This window comes from Nanorana parkeri, unplaced genomic scaffold (assembly GCF_000935625.1).
Source record: "Nanorana parkeri isolate BGI_ZX_2015 unplaced genomic scaffold, ASM93562v1 scaffold1914, whole genome shotgun sequence".
Lineage (NCBI taxonomy): Eukaryota > Metazoa > Chordata > Amphibia > Anura > Dicroglossidae > Nanorana > Nanorana parkeri.
The window spans coordinates 99,523-110,790 of NW_017308182.1; positions in this window are offsets into that span (position 1 = coordinate 99,523).

The window sequence follows — 11,268 nt, forward strand, 5'->3', positions numbered from 1 at the left end:
TAACCCTGCAATTGTTATAGAGTATGTATATACTTTATATAGTCAGGGCTAATGCATTTAAAAAGTTCTATCATCATTGGAAAAGTTCCAATGATTAATAAATATTCCCATATTGTTTTATTAATAATTATAGCCCTCTCCCTGAAGAAACGGTTTGCACTGTTAAACCCATAGAATTACTTTCTCCAGATCCTGTCAAACACACTGTATGACAGACAACATCAATAATCTATCTATTGAATATGAAACAGTTATATGGAGTCCATTTGAGTTAAAAATTATTATTCATATATTATTATACAGTATTTATATAGCACCAACAGTTTGTGCAGCACTTTACAAAATGGGGGACAAAAATGTCATATGTGCATGGCAGGAGAGAAATGGGAAAGTGGGGGCTATAGTCATTTTCTCATTTTTTTATGATCTTTTAAAGTTATGAATGGTAATCACATCCTGTTTTACCTTCTGTACTGGGTTTTGAAGTAACAAACAAATAACTAGTTTCTCTCCCCACAGAATCTCCACCATCAACTGGACTAGTACACAGAGACCTATAGGTAAACCTTCCTAGTGTGTCCTAAAATACAATACATAGACAAGAGTAAGAGTGTGCCAAATAAAGTGCCCCGAAGCAGATAGGCATTGCCGTAAATATCAGCTAAACAAACTATGTATATCAATGTACTGGATCATTTAACATCTCTGAAATACCTCTAAACCGTCTCTACTAGAGCCAGCAATCTGGATATTCCAATGTCCCTCTAATATCATAGCTCCCCTTCCCCATAATGGAGGCCCCTCTTTAGTCTCCCCTACCTTCAGTTCCTCCTACATGCGAATTCCTGCAGCATCATCAGCTTACGCATTCCTCACACTGATATACCTCCACACCGGATGCGCATAATGTCACATACGGTGCGAGATTGCTGTGCATGCGCCACCAGTCTCAATAAGATGTGTGGCACGCAGCGCATCACATAGCAGGGTCATCACCTCCCCTTGACCAAAGTACCACCCATAAGGCCACGCCCAGGAGCAGAGACCAGGGGTTAGACCCGGATCTGTGGTAGGGCAAAGCAGTGAGGGGATTAAAGTAGTACTAATGGCTAGGTATTTTTACCCTAATGCATTCTCTGCATTATAGAGTAAGTTCACTTTCCCAAGTGAATTTGGGAAAATGGAATTACTCCCTCCAGTCTGGTCCCTTCTCCAGTGATCGTGCACTGTAAAGCCGACAGCAGGTTTTACAATTGTAAACAGAGTCTGTTTAAATGGGCCCGCTGCCACCGACGTAAGCCTTACATCGTTGGCAGTGAAAGGGTTAAAGTAGTATTGGGAGCGTAAAATGTACTCTTGCCAATAAGTAGAGCTGGCGTGTGACACATGCCGGTTCTATAGGTCGAGATCACAAACCACTGATCACCCAGTTCACAGTCTCTCTGCAGAGAGCAAAGACTGCAGTCACTGCTCTCTGCCTGGATTCCCCCTACTCTCGCTGTTCCTCCAGCACTCATTTGAGGGACAGACAGGTGAGGGGGCGTGCACAACTGACTCTGGCTCTGTTTTCCAAGTCAGGGTAATAGGGTTAAGTTCTGTAATTGCCTCCTTAATTGTAAAATATTATATTGCAGAAAGTGTGAACTATCCTAATCTCTAAATGCAAACATACTAGAACTTTCATTTGTTACCTGCTCTACTGGCATTATTGGCCACGTAAGAGCACATTAAAGCTACCTGTGATTGTTTTATTGATTCTGAGGGATAGGCTTCAAGCACAAATGTTTATCTATGAATCATGCTAAAAAAGAACTTCCTACAGCTGGATTGTACCTGTCTAAATAGCTTATGTGAATCAATATATGCGTTGAGAGACATTTCATAAAAGTGACATTTATATCATTGTTGTATCCATCTTCCTGACTACTCTGTTACTTTTATGCTAACTTGTTCCAGGCTAACTATAAGAAACTTAACACGTGCGTAAATCAACTATATACACATTTAAACATATGTAAAATCCATACTTTTTTCTCCAATATTGGATAAAGTAAGGAATGGTAAAAACCAATTTTTTTTTTGCACCAGTCCTGGCAAAAATTTGCCAGGACTGCAAATCTTGGACCTGCAAGATTTGCCTACAATTTCACCCCTATGAACTGATTTGCATCCAACAGTCATGTGCTTAGAACTTCTCATCCACCACTAATCTGCTAGCTTTAAAGTGAACATGTACTGTGCCAATCAATAGCAAAACCACAGGTTTACCTTACTTCTACCATTTCCCACACAGTAAGTATAAATTACATCATATTCTATAGAATCTGTTGCAGTTGCATTGTATATCACAATAGTTCCTAGTGAATTAAGTAATTAATCAATTAGTGCATGGGAACTGGGCTGTGGCAATTTCCCATAATTTTAACTGAAAAAGATGTTTAGACAGTAGTACTCTAATGATTTTCAATGTAGAGAAATGAAGAGTGGTGGCTTAGCAGGAGGGCAGCTTATCAGCTGAAAAGGGACATGGGCCTTTTTAAATAAAAGTATGGATTATGGAGATGTATTGTGTGAATTGCGAGAAAAAGTGGATTTCTTGTTATTTCCTCATTTCTAATATACAATTTAAATAGGAAAATATTCACAAATTATGTTTTTTTTCTTTGTGTGGACACAATGCAAGGCCTACTTTCACTACAATGTTAAGGGATCATGAAACATAGGGATGAGTTCATATATTTTAGCACGTAGCACTTTGGTATATGTTGGAATGACCTGCCCGAATTGACCTCTTAGCATCTTAGTGTAAGATGACCCTTGCTTTTTCAGCTGCTATTATAATGAACATGTTTGCAATAGGTCAAGTTTCACTTGTGCATTCTCTTTGCACTCTGAACCTGCAGCTATTGAACTTCTGTACCATATATCAATATGGTACCTAAAGACAAAACATTTTCTCTTTATAGTGTGGAAATGTTAATTAATGTTTTTTGGGGTTTTTTTCCTGTCTGTTTCATTCTTTCTAATTGGCTTATTCATTGTTCATTAAATGCAGTCAAGTAGATGTTGACTGCTGATGGTGAGGGATGAGCTTTGGGTTTGGGTCGACCATGAGTTCAACCTAAACCCAGCTTGTTTGCAGATTTGGCCAGTTTGTCCGCCCAGTCGAACCTCAGACTTCTGCAGCCAAAAGTAATTCATCTATTGCTGGTATCTCTTTTGTTACACAGTAATTGACTTGCCACTGGTTTGTCTCACATTTCAACAAGCCAGTGGGAATTTCAGGTGCTGTCATTGACTGAATATGGCCAGGACCATATTCGGTTAATGGCGTCAACCAAGTTTCCCTGCTCTGTTCCAGCAGCACCAGGGAACTATTATTTGCAATGGGTGTATCATATAGGCTCAAGAGTCTCATTGTGGTATGGCTTGTCATGTTTTCAGGCATTGTACTTCGTAATTAATGCAGGATCTACCATGTACCCCCACTCATTCACATAAAAAGGGTGACAACATGGTGACAATGTGTCATGCCGAGAAGGGGGGGAGAGAGGGGGTGGCTTTGCTGCCACACAAAGTTGAACGCATGTGGCCTGGTATGGTTCATGAGAATGGGCACATGCTTGCTGCCCCCCTTTCCTGGCCAGCCAAGCTTAATGCCTGGATATGGGTCTGGTATGGATTTTGAGGGGGACCCCGCTCATAGCATTCCCCACTGCAAGGCACCCTGTACCAATGTTGAAACAAGAGCCTCATCCCCACATTAGTGGCTTAATTGATGTGGGGGTTTGGAGGGGGGCTTATTCAAATGTGGAAGCCCCCTTTAAAAAAGGGTGCCCCCAGATATCTGGCCCTCTCTCCTACTTGAATGAGTAAGGGGTGCACATTCACCAAAACAAAGTTAAATAGTAAATAATAGGCATGCACCGATACCGATTTTTCGGTATTGAGTACGAGTACCGATATTTTTTTTTCCGGTACTTGCCGATACTAAAAAAAGTAATACCGGAATCCCTGGACCTAAATACTAATCAACCAAGTAGTCATATTTTATTCTGTGTCAAGTTTCCATTATACCTGTAATTCATGCTTGTATTATGTGCTGTGCCTATGAATAGGTGTTGCCTTTTCCTGTGTGGGATGAGACATGAAGAAGCAGAGAATGAATGAATACAACCTCAGGAGGGATTACAATTTCCACCATTGAAGCAGAACTCATTAAAATAGAGTAAGCATGCATCTAAGAACTTCATTCATGGGTTTTCTACTTTGACCTATACAGGTGAAACTCGAATAATTAGAATATCGAGCAAAAGTAATTGCAGTAAGTGCTGCAAAAGGGGCCCAAACCAAGTACTGAGTACATATGCATGCTTGTACTTTTCAGAGGTCCGATATTGTTCTATGTACAATCCTTGTTTTATTGATTGCATGTAATAATCTACTTTTTTGAGGTTGTGGATTTGGGGTTCTTGGGGTTTTCATGAGCTGTAAGCCATAATCATCACAATTATGACAAATCACGGCTTGAACTATCTTGCTTTGCATGTAATGAGTCTATCTCATATATTAGTTTCACCTTTTAAGTTGCATTAGTGAAATAAATTAACTTTGCACGATATTCTAATTATTCGAGTTTCACCTGTATATATAGTAGAACCACCTTATAGGAGCGGGAGGACGTCTTTAGACATCCTTCCCCTCCCCCCGCTCATGTGCGGCGCCCAGCGCGCACACGAGTATGGAAACTGTCAGAAATGTAAATGCCCAATCGCTTGTAGTAGGTGCGGGTGTGCGCCCCCCCTCCGCCGCCGCTGGTCCCGAGATCCGCTGTGCCCGGTGCGAATGGGACCAGCACGGCGACTCTGTCACTGGAGATCAAAGGGAGATCAGTACACGAACTCCCTTTGATCTCCTCTCCGCTCCCCGAATGCAGGAAGTGATGTGTATTACATCACTTCCACATTCAGTGTCACTCTCCGGCAACAGATGCCGGTGAGAAATTGCTGAAGCACATCTCTGCTTCATCAGCTTCTCTGCGGGTCTCTAGGTGACATTAGGGGTCTTGGAGACCCCAGATGTCTCCATAAAGAGGACCTGTTATGTTAATTGGCTATCACATAGCCCCCCCTTATGTGATAGCAATAAAGTTAAGTATACAAAAAAAATAAAACATTAAAGCATAAAAAAATAAAGAAGCTTAAAAAAATAGTCAGAAATAAAAAAAAAGTAAAATAACAAACAAAAGTCCCCCACCCCCCACATACACACGCAAACATGCATCGGGTGCGCCTACGTGTGAAAACGACGATTCCGCCTATTACGCCGCACATGTTACATATCGCCACGAATATCGGAGTGAGAGCAATAATTTTAGGGCCATTAATCACTGATAACACTAAACTGATGAGCGGTAAAAGCTTTTAAAGTGCCGGCTATGGCCAATTTTGGGTGTGGTCGTTTTCTGCGATTTTGTGGGTGCTCGCAATTTTTCAGCTTGACATGTTTGGTGTCTATTTACCCGACGTGACTCCACCTTTTATATTTTACCAAAAAATTGGGATGATAATAAATGTTTCGTAACATTTCATAGGGAAACAGGTTTTTTTTCCAAAATTTAGGGTACTTTTTTTGTTATATAGTAAAAAATAAAAACCCCAGTGGTGATTAAATACCACCAAAAGAAATCTCTATGTGTCCCCAAAAAATGATATAAAATTTGGTTCAGTACAGCGTTGCATGACGGAATAAATGTCAGTCAAAGTACTGCAGAGCTGAATACTGAAAAATGGCCTGGCCAGGAAGGGGGTTTAACACTCTGGTGTTTAAGTGGATAAATATGGAATAAACAATGATTGAAGACAATTACATTGGTCATTTTCAAGATGTTTCAGAGAAAATTATGGGTTCCTCCTTATTTTGTGGAAGGGTGGTAACAAGTTCTCTATGTCTGTATTATTATTGTGTCTGTATTATTGTGTATATACATATACATATATCTCTTCTAGCTTTCCAGCTCCCTCGTCAACTCCTCCCCTGCTCGCCTCCAGGATTTCTCTAGAGTCTCTCCCATCCTGCGGAACTCTTTACCCCATCCTGTCCGACTGTCTCCCACTCTGACTGCCTTTAGGCAATCCCTTAAGACTCATCTCTTTAGGGAAGCCTATCCCACCTTAACCAAAACACTCAACCATCACGTTGTCAAACAATTCATCCCCACACAGCTACCTCCTCATGTATCGCTTGTCCTTCCCTTTTAGATTGTAAGCCCTCAAGGGCAGGGTCCTCCTTACCTCTTGTCTTGAATTGTATTGTGATTGTAATGTCTTCCTTATATTTTAAAGCGCAGTGCAAACTGTTTGCGCTATATAAATCCTGTATAATAATAATGTATATATGTCTTTCTGTTAAGATGTAAACTGAATGGGAATTCTCGCTCATATATCCTATTTTGCAATCAAGTATCATACCGGTTCTAAGCCAGGAACAATGCCACTGTCATGAGATTGCTCCTTGGTCACTGGTGTACCACACAAAGACCTAACAGGAGATATTTATTTTGGATTGTGGTGAAGTCTTATGCATCATTAAAGCCCGTAAACCTGAGAATGCAGGGATCCTGTTAATGCTGCATGTTCTGTTTATACTGTCTTCTCTGCCCATGTGTTTTTATTCTTATAAATAGCAGCATGTGGTTTTCCAGCTGTCAGGGCCACAGATGTCTTATCTCTGACATACAGGGTATTGTGTTTTTTATTTGCTTGTTTGTTTACACATTTTTGCCCTTGTACTTCCCCTTTCTCTTCACATAACATCCCTCAACACCAAATATTTGAGAAATGGGAAAACCAATAAGATCACTTGTCAGAGTTAGCACAGGTAACAGCACAAGCAATACACTGTCACAGAACACCAGTTACCTAATGCAGTGCGATGCATGATAGAAAATGCAAACTGCATGAATTTTACTCTATCAACGTGTTTTTTTGGTGCCATTAGAAATGGCAATGATAACTACATTTGCGTTTTAAAGCAGTATGCTAAATTACAACAAGACAGAGAATATTTTTATCATGTTTTTCAAATTCATACAGGGAATTGCAGCACATTACATACAGGCAAACATAGAAATTTCTGTAAACACAAAAATGCTCAACATAATAACGGTTTTTGTGAGCCACAAACTGCATGCATTAAAACTCAGGGCCGGTTCACACCACAAAGACTGCGTTCCAGAACGTTCGGCTTCTGGAACGCACTGGAACGCAAACCGGCCAGCTCCCTGCATTCAGGGGCGGTAGGGGGGCGTGGCGGTGCATTGAAGTCAATGGCAGCGCAGCCACGCCCCTCGCCTGCAGTGCGATCAATGGCACCTGAATATGTGGCACATTAGTGTCATTACAATTGGGCGGAGCCAGCCGCGAGTTCACGGCTGGCTCCGCCCAGCTGTCATATGCGGAGCACACTTTGGCTGTCACTTTGGCTTAATCGAGCCGAAGCATATGCCTTCAGCTCAGCTGAGCCGCTCGGCTGCCTTCGGCTGCTGTATGGGCTATTTTGACTAGCCCGTACAACAGCCCTTCGGTTCGACTGAATCGAAGGGCTCCGGCGGCCAGAGAGAGCCGAAGGATCAGCCGAAGCTAGGGCTGTATCCTCTGTCTCAATAGTGAATAATGTTTAGTGTCATTACGAATGGAACACCTTTAGGAATAAAATGTACTGGTATCGGTGCATCCTTCATAATAATAATGAAAAGAGTTCTAAAGTCACTAAAATCCTGTTCTAACATCAGCATTGTAATAGGAATACACACTATAGTTGTTTTTGATAAATGCAATCAAAGCTTACTTGAACAAATCCCTTTTATGCAGTGAGTGCTGCCTTCTGTCTGCCCATCACTTTTAATAACTTTCTGGATTCCCAGTGTACTTTGCATCTCTTTCCCTGCCACTTGATGTGATGTAATCTCAATTCCTCAACACTACATAGCCCATAATGCATTGCTTCCAGTAAGCAATAATAATGTTACATTGTTCAGAAGTTGAGTTGACGTTCAGAAGGCAGGTGAGTCATGACACAAGGAAGTGTATATTCACAGGGCTGAGTAAAATTGTGTCAGAGGAAGTACATCCTATGGGCATCTTTAATAAGTAAGTTTACAAGCTTCTAGGTCAGGGGTCTAAAACTCAATTCACTCTGGGGCCACTGGACACATTTTTTTTCTCACATGGGGGCTGATTGTCACATTTCATACTTCATATTTTCATACAAAATAAAATGTACCTATATACGATACCATTGTTAATGTCTGTGTGTGTTTCTAATGTCGTTATGTATTTGTAATGGTTTCTTTGTATGCATTGCATTATATTTTTGTGACGGTTTGTGTTTTGTCAGGATTTCTTTGAGTGATGTTGCTTTGTGTGCTAATGTTTCTGTGTGTGTCGTATCAGTATGTATACATGTGCATGTGTGTGTAGTGTCAGTATGTGTGCAGTTTTTCCTACAGGTTTTAATTTTAATCATAGAGGACCAACAGATTCACACATTCACTCACAGTATTCAAGTTAACGATCGGGTGACAGTCGCTACATGTAAACATCTGTAAACTGCATGTAATAGTATGTGAGATGTTAAAATGAGGTTAGAAATCAATCACTATCTCTGGACACATTGATCGTGCATTCAGGGAGAGTGGCTGTTTTCTAACCTCATGTAATCATATCACATACTATTACATGTGTGCAGATGTTTACATGCAGCGGTTGCTTGTAAATGCCAGTTTAGGGATCCCTGCTGCAGGAAAACGCAGCGCAGGAAGGGCACAGCGCTGGCGCAGGAATCCCTAATTGCATCTAAACTTACAGGTATAAGTTGGGCCTAATGCATACATACACACGCACACACAGAGGAATACAATCACACTTACAAGTGTGCCTGACTTGTCAGCTGGCTGCAGGGCCACATAGCACCGGATCGGCCCGGGGGTTAGTATTTTGAGACCCCTGTTCTAAATCAATATGGTTATTAGGAGTGGGATAGAGTGCATAAAAATTCAATATAGAAAATACATATTACATACAGTAAATACCCTTTAACTACTCCTAGATATACCATGAGCTGGATAAAAAAGAACCTCCACAGACAGGCACCTACATTATGTTTCTTCTTTCTTGGCAAGCCTGATCTAATATTTATCAAACTATATGATTTTATCTGCAATACATTTATATGAAAACAGCAAGCGTCACTGCATCAGCTACTTGCAGTTTAAAGGATTTGCTCTGTATTTGGGTATAGCGGGGCTCTGTCTTGGGAGCTAGACGTGTGTGATTTACATTCTTGTGAGTGCTAGAGGCTAAAAAGTAAACACAGCTTTATTTGACTCAGCTCCTGACTTGTTGAGTAAAGATGTGTTTTCAATTTAGATAGCTGACTGGCATGCCAAACCATTACAGTCTATACAATGCTTGCTAGCTCTGCTGACTTTTCCTTACTAATGAGTCAACACGTTATGTGTGTCGTAAAAAAAAGAAAAGGAAAACAAAAAGCATGCCACCAACTAAGACCTTGTAATGGCTGTTAGGAAATGTGTCAAAATGTACAATAAAAGACTGTATGTTGTAAACATATGATTGGAATGTGGCAAGGCTTGCGTGGTTCTAGAGGAACTATAATTTGTTATCATGTTTCTTTGATAAATATGTGAAAGGTAGGACTTTAAAGTCTAACTCAATTATTTTTCCTTTTGGATCGTGTGGGGAAGAGTTCAATTTTTCTGAAGTTTTATTACACTATTGGGGAAATTTCCCCTCACTTTTTGTCCCTGTAAGGCTCACACAGAAAATGAGGAAGGCGGTTGTCACTGAAAAAGGAAGGAACAGAGAGCAATGAAAAACAGTGTTAGAAGGTCTAACCTCTTGGTGACCAACCTTCCACCTGGGGGCCATATGTGGCCCTTTGTCACTTGTTGTGTGGCCCTTAGGACCACTGGGTTTCCCTATTGCCCTGTAATAACAGTGATCTCTGTAGCATCTTTGCAATCTCCGACCATCTCCTGCAGCATGCCTGTACTCTCTGACCATCTCTTGTAGCATGCTTGAATTATTATACCATCTTCTGCAGCGAGCCTGTACTTTATGACCATCTCTTGCAGCATGCGTGAGTCTTTTACCATCTTCTGCAGCATGCCTGTATTCTCTGACCATCTCTTGTAGCATGCTTGAATTATTTTAACGTCTGCAGCAGAAGTTAAAATAATTCAAGCATGCTACAAGACATGGTCAGAAAGTACAGACATTCTTCAGGAGATGGTCAGAGATTGCAAAGATGCTACAAGAGATAGTCAGAGAATACAGGCATGCTGCAGAAGATGGTAAAAGACTCCCGCATGCTGCAAGAGATGGTCATAAAGTACAGGCATGTCTGTACTCTCTGACCATCTCTTGTAGCATTTGAGGTTCCCTATATCAGTGGAGTAGACTACTTCTGGTCTAAACTTTACACCCTGAAAATGTGTCTGTGTCCAAATTGGAGGGATTATGCATCATTTCCTGACCTAAGAGTAAGTTAGTAGAAAAATCTCCCAATAAGGATGCAGGCAGCAATACAAACCTGACAGAGGTTCTAGCCATTCCCCTGCTCTATCCACAACAAAACATTTCTGGTTGGAGTAAGGTTTTAATGCAGATAATATATGTATGTGTGCTATAAACTTTTTCTGATCCACCACAGGTTTACCAGACAGGTATACCATCTGAATGGTGTGAAGATGTGAAATGCCCACAGCATTTCTGGATGCCAGAGCCCAAGTCATATTTTGCCTAGGCTTTTGTTCACATGAGGAAACTTAGAAGCATAGATAATTTAATCAATATCAAGGTACTAAATGTAAAATAATGTGATTTGCTATTGCTTCACAGCCTCTTTTGGTTTGTGTAAAATGTGAATTTTAATGATGGTCCATTTTATAATTTGTTGGTCTCCACAGGGGTGATTGTAAGGCCTATTTTACAGCTGTAGGAAGCTTTCTAATTTGGGAAGGTTGTATAGGATGCCCCAGTCTGAATCCCGCTCAGGGACACCTTCAAGGAGTGAGCATGTTCTTCCAGTGCTTGTGTGGGTCTCCTCGGGCTACTCTGGTTTCCTCCCACAATCCAAAGACATGCTGGTAGGCACTTTGGCTCTGTCTAAATTGGCCCTAGTATGTGTGTACAGGGCCATCCCTACTCTTCCATACCCTATATGCTGCCTGGCCTGAGGCTGGGG